The sequence below is a fragment of the Crotalus tigris genome, unplaced genomic scaffold, assembly GCF_016545835.1.
Source record: "Crotalus tigris isolate CLP2741 ecotype Arizona unplaced genomic scaffold, ASM1654583v1 scf7180000018306.2785112, whole genome shotgun sequence".
Taxonomy (NCBI): Eukaryota; Metazoa; Chordata; class Lepidosauria; order Squamata; family Viperidae; genus Crotalus; species Crotalus tigris.
In genome coordinates, this window is record NW_024096934.1 from 2,311,136 (window position 1) to 2,326,322 (window position 15,187).

Genomic DNA, 15,187 nt, shown 5'->3' on the forward strand with positions numbered 1-15,187 from the left:
CACTCCCTCTCAAGGTGGCCCCGGGGGTTTAAAGAGACGTGACAAAGAACCGCGGATCCTCATTGGCTTAGCGCGTCCATAGTACGGTTCTAGGAGCCACCGTGAGCCTTACGTGATGGAAAAGCTGCTCTCCCATGGGCGGGGCAAAGTTCCTCATGCCTCCCATTGGGGGGAGCAAAGTTCCTCCTACAACCGCCCCGCCTTTTCTAGAAAATGCCCCGCCCCCTGAGCCATGATTGACGTCCCCGTGAAGATTCCACCCCAGGCTTCCATTAAAGAGAAAGGAAGAGGCAGCGATCCGCTCGTGACTGGCACGTGCTCCGTTTCGTGGGAAGCCACGCGGGGCTTAGTCCCCCCCAAAAAAAACCGAAGCCAGGAAAAAAACCTTCCCCCGTTGTGTCTTTTCTTCTCCAGGATAAGCCTACGAAGCTTCTTTAACCCAGTGCTTTTCAAACGTGGCCACTTTTTAAGATGTGTGGACTTCGGCTCCCAGAATTCCCCAACCAGTGGGGGAAAGGAGGGAAAAATGGCTGGGGAATTCTGGGAATTGAAACCCACACATCTTAAAGTGGCTAAGTTTTAAAAAAATGCTGGGGTTAAAGGGGGATTGGTAGGATTTAGCTGCAATTGGTTAAATTGCAATTAAATAATTAGCTGGGTGGGATTTAACTGCAATTGGTTAAATTGCAATTAATTAGATGGGTAGGATTTAGCTGCAATTGGTTAAATTGCAATTAATTAGATGGGTAGGATTTAACTGCAGTTGGTTACATTGCAATTAGTTGGTTAGGACTGAACTGCAATTGGTTAAATTGCAATTAGATGGGTAGGATTGAACTGTAATTGGTTAAATTGTAATTAATTAATTAGATGGGTAGGATTGAACTGCAAGCCCTTTAGCATCCTTGCTCCTTCGTGTGCCTTCTATCTAGTTCCTTATCTGTCCTTTTGTACTGGGGCAATCAAAACTGCCACAATATAGGTAGTCCTCGACTTACAACCACAACTGAGCCCAATATTTATCATGGGGATGCTGCAAAGGTCATAACTGAAATGTGGTCATAAGTCACATTTTTCAGTGCTGTCCTAACTTTGAACGGTCACTAAATGAATAGAACAGCTGGAAGGGACCTTGGAAGTCCAGGCCCCTGCTAAAACAGGAGAACCTATGAATAAACTGTTGTAAATTGAGGACTACCTGTATTATAGATGTGGGCTGACCAGCACAGCATAGAGCTGGACTATCACTTCTTGTGATGTTGATACTGCATTTCTCTTGATGCAGGCCAAGACTGTGTTAATGCTTTTGGTTGCAGCCTGGCTCATGCTTAATGTGTGGTTTTGCAGATCATCTAGTTTCTTTTCGCCAGTACCTTGACTAAGCCAGGTACTTCCAGTTTTGTATTTGTTCTTGAATGCAACACCTTGTATTTCTCACTTCCTGAACAGCCTTTTATTTATTTAAATCGATGAGGGGCCCAACTCCACTGGACTTAGACGGTGTGCAAAACTAGAAGAAAACAGTTTTTATAACTGCTAATTTTTGTTAATTTTGGTTTATGGAATCTCATACAGGACAAATTTTTAAAAAGGCACTGCCTCTATTTTTTCCCCTAAGAAACAAGAATTAAATAATATTTTTCCAAATATGTATACCCAATGTACAGTAGATTGTTTGCCTGGATCTGTTGACCTCATAACAGCCATATATTGACTGTGTACTAATGGATAATGGTACTGTATTCTTATCTCTGGTGGAAAGAGTTTTTCTCAGCTCTTTCTCAAGCCATAGTAATATTGATTGGAAAATAGCATGATCCCTTTGTATTTCAGCCAGTGCTATAGTGCTTAATCTTTGTCCACATACCAGAGGCTTTACTCCATTCTGTGGTATTAAGTAATGGCACGTTTAGCCTTAACATTCATAAATTGACAAGCATGTGACACTAATTTGCAGAGAAGCTGTCACCAGTTCTGACTTGCCTGTTTATTTGGATCATGTGTCCTCAAGAGAGACAAATTTGTAACATTAAAATGTTTGTTAGAACATGCCCGAAGGATTGGAAAGGAAAACCCCATATTTTACTTAAGAGAAGGGCTTTCTGTGATCATGGAAAGAGAGATTAGACCAGTGGTTCTCAACCTTTTTAATGCCGTGACCCCCAACCGGTCGTAAGTCAAGGACTACTCAACCGGTCGTAAGTCGAGGACTACTCAACTGGTGCAGCACCGTTTGCAGAATGGGACTTTTGGCGGGCTCAGCAGGACAGAGACAGCCTGGACAATTCCTATTGGCTTTTGAAAGCCATAGAATTAGACTCTATTCAAGAGAGTCTATTCTATTGGCTTTCAAAAGCCAATAGAATAAAAGGGAGTAGCACAGCTAAGGAAAAGGGGGGGAAATGGTGGACTGCGTTGTTTGGCGACCCCTGTGAAATGGTCATTCGACCCCAAATGGGGTCCCAACCCACAGGTTGAGAACCACTGGATTAGACTAACTATCCATTCTGTGGTAATCTCTTAATGTACTAGGTGACAGTTCTCATCATCCCCAACCAGGCTGAGGAAGTCAAGTATGACTCATTAATTTTAGTCCTAATCTTGGATCAGTTTGAAGTTTATCAAATAATCCCAGAGAATTATCTATCCATATTTCTCATTAGCCCTTTGCAGAATGCGCATGATGCATTAAATGTTACACATTTTTGTTACAAATTGTTATACAGGTAGTCCTTGACTTAGAACAGTTTGCTTAGTGACCATTCAAAGTTACAATGGCACTGAAAAAAGTGACATGAGTTTTTTACACTTAAGACCATTGTAATCAAAATTCAGATGCTTGGCAACTGGCTTGTACGTATGATGGTTGCAGTGTCCCAGGGTCATGTGATCCCCTTGTCAGAAGTAAGTCTTCATCCTGGTTCATCCAAGCCGGGGATAAATAAGCAACATGGCGACTGCTTTGGGAAGAAGGTTACAGTTTATTGAAGAAGCAGAAAGATGGTCCTTGCAAGAAAGAGCAGAGGAGAGGAAAGAGGAGTTGAGCACATGGGCAGTAGGTTTTTATACCCCCTCTAGCCTTGTTTGGAATAGTTTCCTGTTCCTGTGGCATGAACCTTGAAGCTATTTCTGAGTGTTTTTCTAGGCCTTGATATCTGTGGTTTAATCCTATTATCATATCCTGCTTTCCAGGTGATGGGGCTAATGACTCCTAGAGTTTGGATGGGGCATGCAGATTTTATCTTTTTCTTGATTGCTCTGGCTTCAATTTTCTGATGGTTTTACATCTGCATTTATATGGGGTTAGCTCTTGATTGGGACAGAGAGATAGATTTGGGGCCAGGTTTGGTTTCTGCTTTTCAAAAAATACTTTTAAAAATCCTTTTGGTGAAAAATATATATTTCCTGCCCTTTTTAATATGTCCTTTTCTGGGCTAACTTCCCTCAACCCTTTTGCGACCTACTGACAAACAAAATCAATGAGGAATCCAGATTCACTTCACAACTGTGTTACTAACTTGACAGCTGCAGTGATTCATTTAACAGCTATGGCAAGAAAAGTTGTAAAATGGGGCAAAACAAATGTCTTGCTTAGCAACAGAAAGTTTGGCTTAAAATTGTTGTAAGTCAAGGACTACCTATATTGCTCATGCCACCCATTTGCAGTAATGGTGAGCAAAATGCAGTCAGGACCAGTGCTTATCCATCAGTTTCTATGAATTAGATCTCCAAGAGAAGGATTTGAAAAGGATAATCCCCACAAATCATTAATTACATTACTGGGGAAATGCAAGTCATAATGTATATACATAGTTCCTGTAGGTCATAAAGAAGGAATGGTTCTAATCCTTAAATAGGCCCCTTGTTTAGAGAAACAGTTTGAAATGTTCTTTGCCTTGAGATTTATGGAAACTAATTATATAACTATGTTCCAGAGATAAGTGGGAGCTCACGTGGCCCCACAAAGGAGCCTATCTAAAAAATGCCAAGTTGTATTTTTTTATATGATAGAAGAAAACTACATGCATCAGGAATAATCATCAGCTGCACATAATTAATTTAAATTGAATTACATTTTAATGAAAATTGAATCTTATTTTTTAAAAAAATCCCTGACCTTACCTACTTTTTGGAGTACTGTCTGTACAGTGTACTGAAAAGCCATTCTTGATTTATTAATTGACACTATGAGCTTAGAAGCCTAGAAGCCAAATAGTTTAAACCAGTGGTTCTCAACCTTTTTAATGCTGCGACTCCCAACCAGTCGTAAGTCAAGGACTACTCAACCGGTCGTAAGTCGAGGACTACTCAACTGGTGCAGCACCGTTTGCAGAATGGGATTTTTGGCGGGCTCAGCAGGGCAGAGACAGCCTGGACAATTCCTATTGGCTTTTGAAAGCCAATAGAATTAGACTCTATTAGAGTCTATTCTATTGGCTTTCAAAAGCCAATAGAATAAAAGGGAGTAGCACAGCTAAGGAAAAGGGGGAAAAATGGCAGACTGCGTTGTTTGGCGATCCCCGTGAAATGGTCATTTGACCGCAAATGGGGTCCCGACCCACAGGTTGAGAACCACTGGTTTAAACCTTTTTGCTCTCTAGTTAAATTGAATTAAAAAGTTGGGGGTCTCTTTGCTGGGAATTCTGGGAGTAATAATGTGAGATACCTGTATGAGGCAACTATTTTATATAAATAAAATTCAGGTTCTCCTCTTTCTATATTTTTTCTTCACCTCCAGCAAGATTTTGAACATGCTGGTAGATTTTGCTTCTCTTTTTAATAATTGTTTTGTTATATCCATTATATCAGGGGTAAGCAGTTGATTTTCCCAAGGGATAACATGAGAAACTATGGATTATAACTATAAACTGAATGTAATTCTACTCAGTATTAGTTGTATTGCTTTATAAAAAGCAATAAATTACATGGTTTTGTTTAGCTGCTACTGGTAAGACTATATGTTGTGGCTTGATTACATTTGATTTCTAATTTCAGATTGACCTCATGTGGGCCAGACAGGGACAGCAAAGGACCGGATGTCATAAAATGCTTAGGTCTGCATTATGTTGTGGCTGAGCATGGCTGGGGAATTCTGGGAATTGAATCCCACCCATCTTAAAGTAGCTGCAGTTGAAAAACATTGATCGAAATCATCTATCCTTTAAGGTCAGATCTGATCATTCTGTGATATCTTGTTATTTGAATGAATGTTCTGGACTAGTCCATTATTGGCATGCACACTCTTGGGAACTTTCAAGAAAAAGAATAAAACTTTATCTAAATGTTTTAAGCATTTAGCATTAATCATGATTTGGGTGCAACTATCTGTGGTTACTCAAAAGAAATAGAAACTCTGGCTGTGCCCAAAAAGGGAGAAATCTGAAAATTGCCTATGTTTATTCCCATCCCCTCAATGGACACAGGAATTTCATGTTATACAGCAGTGGTTCTCAACCTGTGGGTCGGGACCCCATTTGGGGTCGAACGACCATTTCACAGGGGTCGCCAAACAACGCAGTCCGCCATTTTTTCCCCCTTTCCTTAGCTGTGCTACTTCCTTTTATTCTATTGGCTTTTGAAAGCCAATAGAATAGACTCTCTTGAATAGAGTCTAATTCTATTGGCTTTCAAAAGCCAATAGGAATTGTCCAGGCTGTCTCTGCCCTGCTGAGCCCGCCAAAAGTCCCATTCTGAAAACGGTGCTGCACCAGTTGAGTAGTCCTCGACCTACGACCGGTTGAGTAGTCCTCGACTTACGGCCAGTTGGGGGTCGCGGCATTAAAAAGGTTGAGAACCACTGTTATACAGGAAGCCTACAGATTCCCCTATAAATCTACAGGCATCCAACTTCCGTCTAGAACACACTATCAAATTAACATCTATAATCAAGCTTGAATGCATTTGTTCTGACAAAGATGCTTAATTGCTAGAATTAAATTTTGGATTTGGGTGACTAAAGTACAGGTAGTCCTCAAGCTAAACCATTTGTTTAGCAAACAAAGTTATAACAAAGGGGAATATGTGTAGCTCAGGGTTGAAGTGGGGGTGGTCCTTTGGTGCTCTCTGAGTTGGTTGTTTTCTTGCAGACATTTCATTACCCAAACTAGGTAACATCATCAGTGCTAAGAAGGAGTTGGGTTTGCTCTCAGTTTATATTTTAGTGGCTTGCCCTGTCAGTTTTGGTGGGGGTGGTCTCAGAGGGTCTTTGGTTGGGCTGTTTGTTGTTGGCTGCTTTGACAGGTTTTTTTTTTTGTAAATTTTTTTTTTCAGTTTTACAATACAATACAATCTTAGAAATACTTCAGATAAAAAAATAAAACAAATTAATACACACCATTTTCGGTATTGCTCGCCCATTTCCCCCCAAAACCGCATCCACCCTCTAACCAACTTACCTCTTTCCCTCTTCTTTACTGCTTTGGCAGTTTCTTGATTGGGGTATTGTTTACTTCCTTTGATGTTAATCTTGAATCTCTATGCTTATCTGGGTGCTGATTGCTGATGGAGGGATGCTGAGGTCCCTTTGTTCCGCTTTTGGCTAGTTCAGGGGTAGGCAACCCAAAACACTCAAAGAGCCACTTGGACCCGTTTCCCACCAAAAACAAAACACCGGGAGCCGCAAAATCCTTTTGATATCTAAAATGAAGATAACACTGCATATATCCTTTTTTACCTTTATTATAGGTGTGTGTGTGTTTGTGTGTGTGTATATATATGTGTGTGTGTATATGTATACACACACACACACACACACACACACATATATACACATACAGGTAAAAAAAGGATATATGCAGTGTTATCTTCATTTTAGATGTCAAAAGGGTCTCTCTCTCTCTGTGTCTGTCTCTCTCTCTCCCTCCCTCTCTATCTTCCCTTGGTCTGCCTGCCACTCCTCTCTCCCCACTCTCTTTCTTTCTCTCTCTTTCCTCTCTCTCTCTCCCTCCCTCTCTCTCTCTCTTTCTCTCTCTCTCTCCTATCTGCTGCTCACCTGGCAAGCTTCAAGCTGTTGTCCAGCAAGCTCAGGGTAAGCAACCTCGTCTCTTTTATGACTCATGGACTTCAACTCCCAGAATTCCTGAGTCAGCCTAGCTGGGCTAGCTAGCTCTGTCCTGCCCTTCCTGCTTCCTGCTTCCTTCAGAGACGCAGCAAAGGGAGGAGCTCCGTCCAGAAAGCTTTTCAGCTCCTCGGAGAACACTGTGAGTGCAATCTTTTACACACACACACACGCACACACACAGAGAGAGAGAGAGAGAGAGAGAGAAGCAGAGAAGCGCAATTGCCTCTCTCTGTCTCTGTCTCTCTCTGCAAAGGCAGAGGAGCCTGGGAGCCACCGGGGAAGGCTCAAAGAGCCGCATGCGGCTCCGGAGCCGCAGGTTGCCGACCTGTGGGCTAGTTGATTATCTCTTTAGAAGGCCAGATCCTGAAGTTGAAACTCAAATACTTTGGCCACCTAATGAGAAGGAAGGACTCACTGGAGAAGGGCCTAATGCTGGGAAAGATTGAGGCCAACAGAAGAAGGGGACGACAGAGGATGAGGTAGCTGGATGGAATCACTGAAGCAGTAGGCATGAACTTAAATGGACTCCAGAAGAGGACAGGAAGACCTGGAGGAACATCCATGGGGTCGCGATGGGTCGGACACGACTTCACAATTAACAACAACAATAGGTATTGTTAATGTCTATATGCCTATTGATGGCTACTTGGTCAGAGTTAATAATGTTAATTTCACAACATATGGACAGACTTACCCATAGTTTCAATTGGGAAAATGTCACCATCCTAGGCCAAGCCAAGTCCAAAAAACACTAGGAAATTTCTAGAAGCCTTACACTCTGACAAATTAGCCATCAATAGACATCAAAAATATCTATAGATTCAAACAGAACATTAGAACAATTAGAACAATTAAGCAGTGGAACGAGTTGCCTTCAGAAGTTGTGGGTGCCTCCAACACTGGAAGTTTTTAAGAAGATTTTGGACAACCATTTGTTTGAAATGGTGTAGGGTTTCCTAAAGCCTGAGCAGGAGGTTGGACTAGAAGACCTTCAAGGTCACTTTCAACTCTGTTATTATGCAAAAGACACAATCAACCATCCCAAAAGGGAACAAAAAAACTTAAGCATCTCTCCACTGGCAGTCAGCACCCAGATCAGCATAGATTAAGTCCAAGATTAACATCAGACCAACAATGAAGTAAACAAGTAACCAGACGGATGGCATAGGGAACAAAGAATATAAGAACTAGAACAGTGATGGCGAACCTTTTAGAGACTGAGTGCCCAAACTGCAACCCAAAACCCACTTATGCATCGTCGAGTGCCGGGTGGGTGTGGCCCATAGGCTGGGTGTGGCCCATTGGTTGGGCATGGCCAATTGGGTGAGCGTGGCTGCGGTGGTAACTGCAAACTGGGTAGGACTAAAAAGTTCAATCAATCAATTTCAACTTTGCAAAATCTTTTTTTTTCTCCGCGAGAAGTTGAAATTGACTGATTGAACTTTTTTTTTTTTTTTTTGCACACGGCGGTGGAGGCCTAAAGTGAAAAGATTTTATAAAACCCAGCTGAAGGCCCAGGACTGGGGCGACAGCGCACGTGCCCACAGAAAGGGCTTTGAGTGCCGCCTCTGGCACCCGTGCCATAGATTTGCCACCCTGAACTAGAATATAAACTGACAGCAAACCCCACTCCTTACTAGCACTGATGATGTTACCTAGTTTGGGTAGTGAAACGTCTGCAAGAAAACAAGCACCAAGGACCCCAGTGATTCACTTAACAACTGTGGCCCCCAAAAAGGTAAAATCAATTGCAACTCACTAAAGAACCACCTTGCTTAGCCACAGAAATTCTGGTTTCAATTTTGGTTGTAAGTCAAGGACTACATTTGCCCATCTCACCAAATCGATAGGCAAATCAGTGCAGTCTTTTTGATGCCTAGGAAAAGCCTAATACATATGGATCACAAAAGGAGAACAACAGAGCACCGTTCCTTTTACTCATAGCTTGAACCGCTCCCTTGCATGATTAATAAGGTACAGCCCATACAGGAAAATGGAACTGGGTGGCAGGCCCATACTGTAATACAACCAGCCAATCTGAAGCCCATTCCCACAATAAACATGAAACAAAAACACAGTGACGCTAACATGGGAATCAGATCTTGCAACAACTCCTACCGTGGTGTCAAATTTGCACCAACAGCACCATCACAGGTCCCAACAATTTCACATATAAGAAAGATAAGAGGTTCCTTCACATGTGTTTCCTCTGATGCGATACATGCCGTAATCTGCTAGCAGTGCTCCTCTGGATTCTACGTCAAACCAACAAGCCAAGTTTTGTGCCGAAAGTATCCATGGGGACAAGTTTAACATCGGAATTCAAAGCAAGGACAAAATATTATCGGAGTGTTTCAATCATCCAGCATAGTCCATACAGATCTCAAAGTAGCCATCTTGGAAAAAGGGGGAAAAAAAACATTACCAGTGCAGTTAAGTGAGAGATTGTGGATCTCGCATACATCAAAATATTTCAGGCTATGCCTGAAGGCATCAAGGAACACAACAATTTTTAATGCATTAGAATTTTTGACTGAGAACATCCTTGTGATCTGTCACATGTAAACTGCATCTCCATAATCAACTTCTTCCCCATCTTTCTCCACACTTTATTTTAATTCTGTATTAGTCTAGCCCAGTGTTTCCCAACCTTGGCAGCTGGAAGATGTCTGGACTTCAACTCCCAGAATTCCTCAGTCAGCTTTGAAGTCCAGACACCTTCCAGCTGTCAAGGTTGAGAAACGCTGGTCTAGCCCCTCTCTATATCTGATAAACTGAACCACTATTGCAGGATCTAATCTGAGTCAGTCAACTGGGACCAGAGATTTATTCTTCAGATTCCTGCTGGAACTCATCCTCAGAGAACTTCTCTCTCTTCAAAAGGGGAGACCATAGACGAGCTCGGAAAAATAAACCTGTAACCCCAATTATTGACTCAGATTGGATCCTGTAACACTATCCTGGGACATGTATATTTGTCTTCAATCAAAAGAGAGCTAGAAGGGACCTTGGAGATCTTCTAGTCCAGCTCCCTGCTCAAGCAGCAGATCTTATACCAGGGGTGTCAAACTGCCAGCCTGCAGGCTGGATGCATCATAGCGAAACCGCGCTCACCCCATTGTTGGCAATGGCAAAAAAGTCACAATATGTCGCGACACATGACGTGACGTTGTGAGTTTGATACCCCTGTCCTATACCATTTCAGACAAGTGACTGTCCAGTCTCTTCTTTAAAACCTCCAGTGATGAAACAGCCACAATTTATGAAGACAAGCTGTTCCACTGGTTAATTGTCCTCACTGTTAGGAAGTTTCTCCTTCGTTCCAGGTTGCTTCTCTCCTTGATTAGTTTCCACCCATTGTGTCTCATCCTGGCTGCAGGTGCTTTGGTAAATAAGCTGACCCTCTCCTTTTTGTGGCAACCTCTCAAATAATGGACTATTGCTATCATGTCACGCCCTAGTCCTTCTTTTTCTAGACTAGCCAACCCCAAATCCTGCAACCGTTCTTCATATGTTTTAGTCTCCAGGCCTTTAATCCTCTTAGTTGCTCTTCTCTGTGCTGTTTCCAAAGTCTCAACATCTTTTCTGTAATGCGGTGACCAAAACTGGATGCAGCATTTTAGGTGTGGTCTTACTAAGGCTTCATAAAGCAGTACTTATACTTCACATGATTTTGATTCTAGGCCTCTGCTTATACAGCCAAGGATCATATTCGTTCATGAACCACTACAAACCAAAGCTTATGCTCTTTTAAGAAGATTTGGAGAAGATGCTATCAGACTCCTGAAGAGGATGGCAAGGAGCCATAGGGCCCCCTCGGGAGAAAAGTGGAATGATGCCACCCAGATTCCAGGCACCCCAGAATGACCAATGCAGTCTTTTGCCCTAAGACAAGACCAGTGTCGTATATGTAAGAAATTTGGCCACGGGGGCATTGAATGTCCTTTGCGTTCCCTTCCCAACTGTCCTATAGGGCTTGTTACTCCACAACCACACTTTAAATACTGGGGGGGGGGGTGTCAGGGGCTGGGGGGGGGCTTTGTCTCCCTGTTCTTTTGGATAATCCCTAAGACACCATATGTTCCCGGGGGGGGGGTTAGGATATTGGGTGTTTCCTTTGCTGTCCTTTTATGACCCTGCATTCATGGTTTTGCAAGTGGCCAGAGATAGCTGGGCCATTTGCACAAATTCACAATTGATACTTCCTATACTGTCCCTTAAGTCCGGGTCAACACCTTCACAATTTTGTTAAAAAGAAGAAGGATAAACTCTACCACCCCTCTGGAGATGCACGAGTAGAAATGTCAAATGTCTTTTTGCACAGGGGAAATGTACAAGCCAAGTAAGATAAGAGGCTCAACCAGGGCCAGTTCTTTGCAATGTGTGTTGTGTGTGTGTGTGCAACAGCACTTGTGTAAGCAGCCTAGAGTCAATTCAGAGAGCGAGATTCCCTTTGACCCCTAATGTCAGAGAGCTTCTTGCCACCATGGCACATAGTTATTGGCTTGGCAGCTCAGTTTGCACGAAACGCCCTCCGGTTGCCTCTCCAGGGACACGGTGGACGCAATCAAGCAACGTGATTTTGTTTGCTCTTTGGAAAGGCAAGTGTACATGTGGGCCGATGTGTGTACAACCCAAACAGTTCTTTTCCTTCCCCACCTCCAATCCCCTATCTTTTATTGACTTAGGTTTCCTCATTGTAATAAAATAAAGCAGATACGATATCAAACCGAATAAAGCACCTGAGGGTGCAATTTGCTGACTGCGATCCAGCTGATAAGGCGTAGTCATCAAACTTTGATTGAATCACCCACTTAGGTTTCTTCCTGACGAAATTCCCCCACATGCTCCATCCTGCACTGCCCCATCTTCTAACTCAGTGGTTCTCAACCTGTGGATTGGGACCCCAGTTGGGGTCGAACGACCATTTCACGGGGGTCGCCAAACAACGCAGTCCGCCATTTTTTTTCCTTTAGCTGTGCTACTCCCTTTTATTCTATTGGCTTTTGAAAGCCAATAGAATAGACTCTCTTGAATAGAGTCTAATTCTATTGGCTTTCAAAGCCAATAGGAATTGTCCAGGCTGTCTCTGCTCTGCTGAGCCCGCCAAAAGTCCCATTCTGCAAACAGTGCTGCACCAGTTGAGTAGTCCTCGACTTACGACCGGTTGAGTAGTCCTCAACTTATGACCGGTTGGGGGTCATGGCAGTAAAAAGGTTGAGAACCACTGTTCTAACTAGTCCCATCTTTCTTACTACAGGTAATCCCTGACTTACAACAGTTTGTTTAGTGACCAAAGTTACAGCAGCATTGAAAGAAGTGACTTATGAACATATTTGCCCAAGATGTGGGCATCGATGACCATCGCAGCATCCCGCAGTCATGTGATTTGCACACTTCACAGCTGGCTTCTGACAAAGCTCATTGAGAAGCCAGCAATAAAATTGCAAGTCCTGGTCCCATGGTGGTCTCACTTATTGACTGCAGATGATGCACATAACAACCACATTGAGAGTGAGGTGGTAAATCCATCATGGTCTTGCTGGACAACTATGTCACTTAGCGCTGGCTCCTGTCTCAAATAACTTGCAAGCCAGCCTTGTTTCGTTGTACATTCTCTTGATGATAATAATAACAATAATAACAACAGCAAAAATGCCAATTCCAGTTTAAACATCTGGCTGGCAAAACCCAAGGATGATGATAAATATAAACCTGAAAAAAACTTGCAGCCCAAGTTTGCTCCATTATATTCTTGCTATAGAAGTTTGTGCGTGCCCCAAGTACGTCGACTGGGGAATTCTGGGATCTAAAATCCACACAGCCCAAACTCGCTGAGGCTGAGAAACACTGTCCTAAAACAATAGGGTTCCAGTAGTGGCCTACCTTGAAGGATTGACAGTACTCTTCTTTGAACTCTACTGCCCCGCCCCCACCTACCATTTTTAAGAGGCACTTCCTCCTCTACTTGTTCAGACACATCAGAGAATTCGGTGTGACTGACAGCAGGGTTGTCCTGGATGTTCCTTTCATTGATCCATGTGAGGAAGACTAGTTCTCCAGTTCACAATGTACCTGGAGATATCATGCAGGATCATGATGGGGTCCTTGGGAGGCTGGAATGAGTCAGTACCTCTAATTCATCCAGATGTCAGTGACCAACAGGCACACAGCTGATAGTCAGTCTCTTTCTGAACATCTCCTGCTTCTGCCTGTGAGACCTGTCATCTTCTCCCAATATCCTGCTAAGTCTGACAGCTGAGCAGCTGATAAAACCACACACTCCCATTATCCACTGATTCAACTCTAATGTGTCTGGTAGCCTTGGAACTTCTCCCAGATGTGTATGATAGACACCAATGATCCAACCAGCTAAGTTGAAGCCCTCAGGTAGTCTTTAATTGCAGGCAGGTAACTACCGGAGATAAACAAAAACTTACAACATCTACAATGTCTTACATCTGTTTGACTTTTTCTCTGGTTGTTGAGCCTATGTTGCAACTCAACCTTGTTTTGGGCATCTGTGGTTGGGATCTTAAGCATGGACTACACCATCAGAGGAGTCTGGCCTGGATCCCTGGTTGGTTTTAATGGCCCATTCTTCCAAATAGTCCCCAGCAAGGTGATGGCATCTAGCCAACTTTAGCTGACCATGCAAAGTTAAACAGGGCTAGACCATGTTAGTCAGGCCTGCTGGCTGAGGAATTCTGGGAGTTGAAGTCCACAAGTCATAAAAGGGCCAAGTTTGAAGACCCCTGGGAGATCAATAGGACAACCTATTTTTGTATTTTTGGGGAAAAAAACAAAAATCCTGGAAGGTACATGAACACTGCCGCTTTGTATAATTTCAACTTTTGTTCATCTCAGTCAACTTGCCCCATCCTCCAAGGAGGAGGGAAGGGACCAAAGAGAGCCTGGGAAAAGCCAGGCACAGAATTGAATCAGCTCTGACATCTGAGGTCCATTCTTACACTTTGCTTGTCTTTTAAGTCAGGGCTTTTCAACCTTTTCATCCACTCTACCACTTTTAGGATATGGCAGTATCCGAGTACCACCAGTCGTCTAGCAAAAATTTGATGACACCCCCCCCCAAAAAAGGAAAAAAACGGATGAAGTTCAGGTAGTCCTCAACTTACAACAGTTCGCTGAGTGACTGTTCGAAGTTACAATGGCACTGAAAAAAGTGCCCCCCAAGCCACAGCCGAGCAAGACACCTGCCTGCCCACCCGGTGGCGCTCTTCCTCCTGTCCAAGGTTTTCATTGTTGTGAGCATTTCTGTTGAGGATTGGCAGGGGGTGGGTTGGGGGGTGTTTGGTTTTTATTCCCCCCCCCTGTCTGCTGGGTGGTTGCAGCAGATTTTGGTCAAGTCACACATGACCCTGGGACACTGTGACCGTCATAAGTATGAATCAGTGCCAAGCATGTGAATGTAAATCACAAGACCCTGGAGATGCTGCAACATTCCAGCTGATCAGTGCTTCTTCTGGGCTCAGCAGAAGCGCCAGGATCAGCACCGAGCTCCAGCTGGAGCTTGGCGCTGATCCTGGCGCTTCCGCTGAGCCCTGACAGCCCTGCAGCTCCAGCCATCTCTTGCTCAGGCTTGTGTGGTGCTGCTACTGTTTCAACTCATTCCCCTCCCCCGTTACCCCTTTTCTAGGATGGTCGCGTACCACCTGCCAGGTGCCAATGTACCACAGGTGGTACCCGTACCACTGGTTCAAAAGCCTTGTTTTAAGTCACCCCATACTGGAGAATGTGGGCCATGATCTCTGGAAAAATCTCTTTGCAAAGCAGCCCCTAGAACTGGGCTTCTCTAAAAAGAACGATTGGAAGAAGAGAGCTAATGTGTCCACTGTCTCATTGGCATATGCAGAAAAAGAAACTCCTGGGACCCCTTCCATTTTTGTTGTCAAGCTGTGAGAGGAATTGCAGATGGCAATAGAATCCGAGTCAGCCCGGACAAAATGTATAAATAAAATAAAATAAAATAAAACGTTTATTTTTAAATAAATCCTTGTAAGTCCTCGAATTACGATCACAAATTGGGACCGGAAGTTCCATTACTAAGTGGTTGCTAAATGAGTCATCGTGTGACCCATGCCGGATTTCACAATCTTTTTTGTCCTA

General features: G+C 43.4%; 1 long non-coding RNA gene across 1 annotated transcript; it reads left to right on the forward strand.

Moving 5' to 3' along the window:
* The first annotated feature begins 538 nt into the window (after positions 1 to 538).
* LOC120311018 lies at positions 539 to 10,892 on the forward strand. Its single transcript, XR_005557505.1, has 3 exons — positions 539 to 1,387; positions 4,996 to 5,166; positions 10,744 to 10,892. It is a non-coding gene; the product is annotated as an uncharacterized LOC120311018 (long non-coding RNA).
* Positions 10,893 to 15,187: the final 4,295 nt, after the last annotated feature.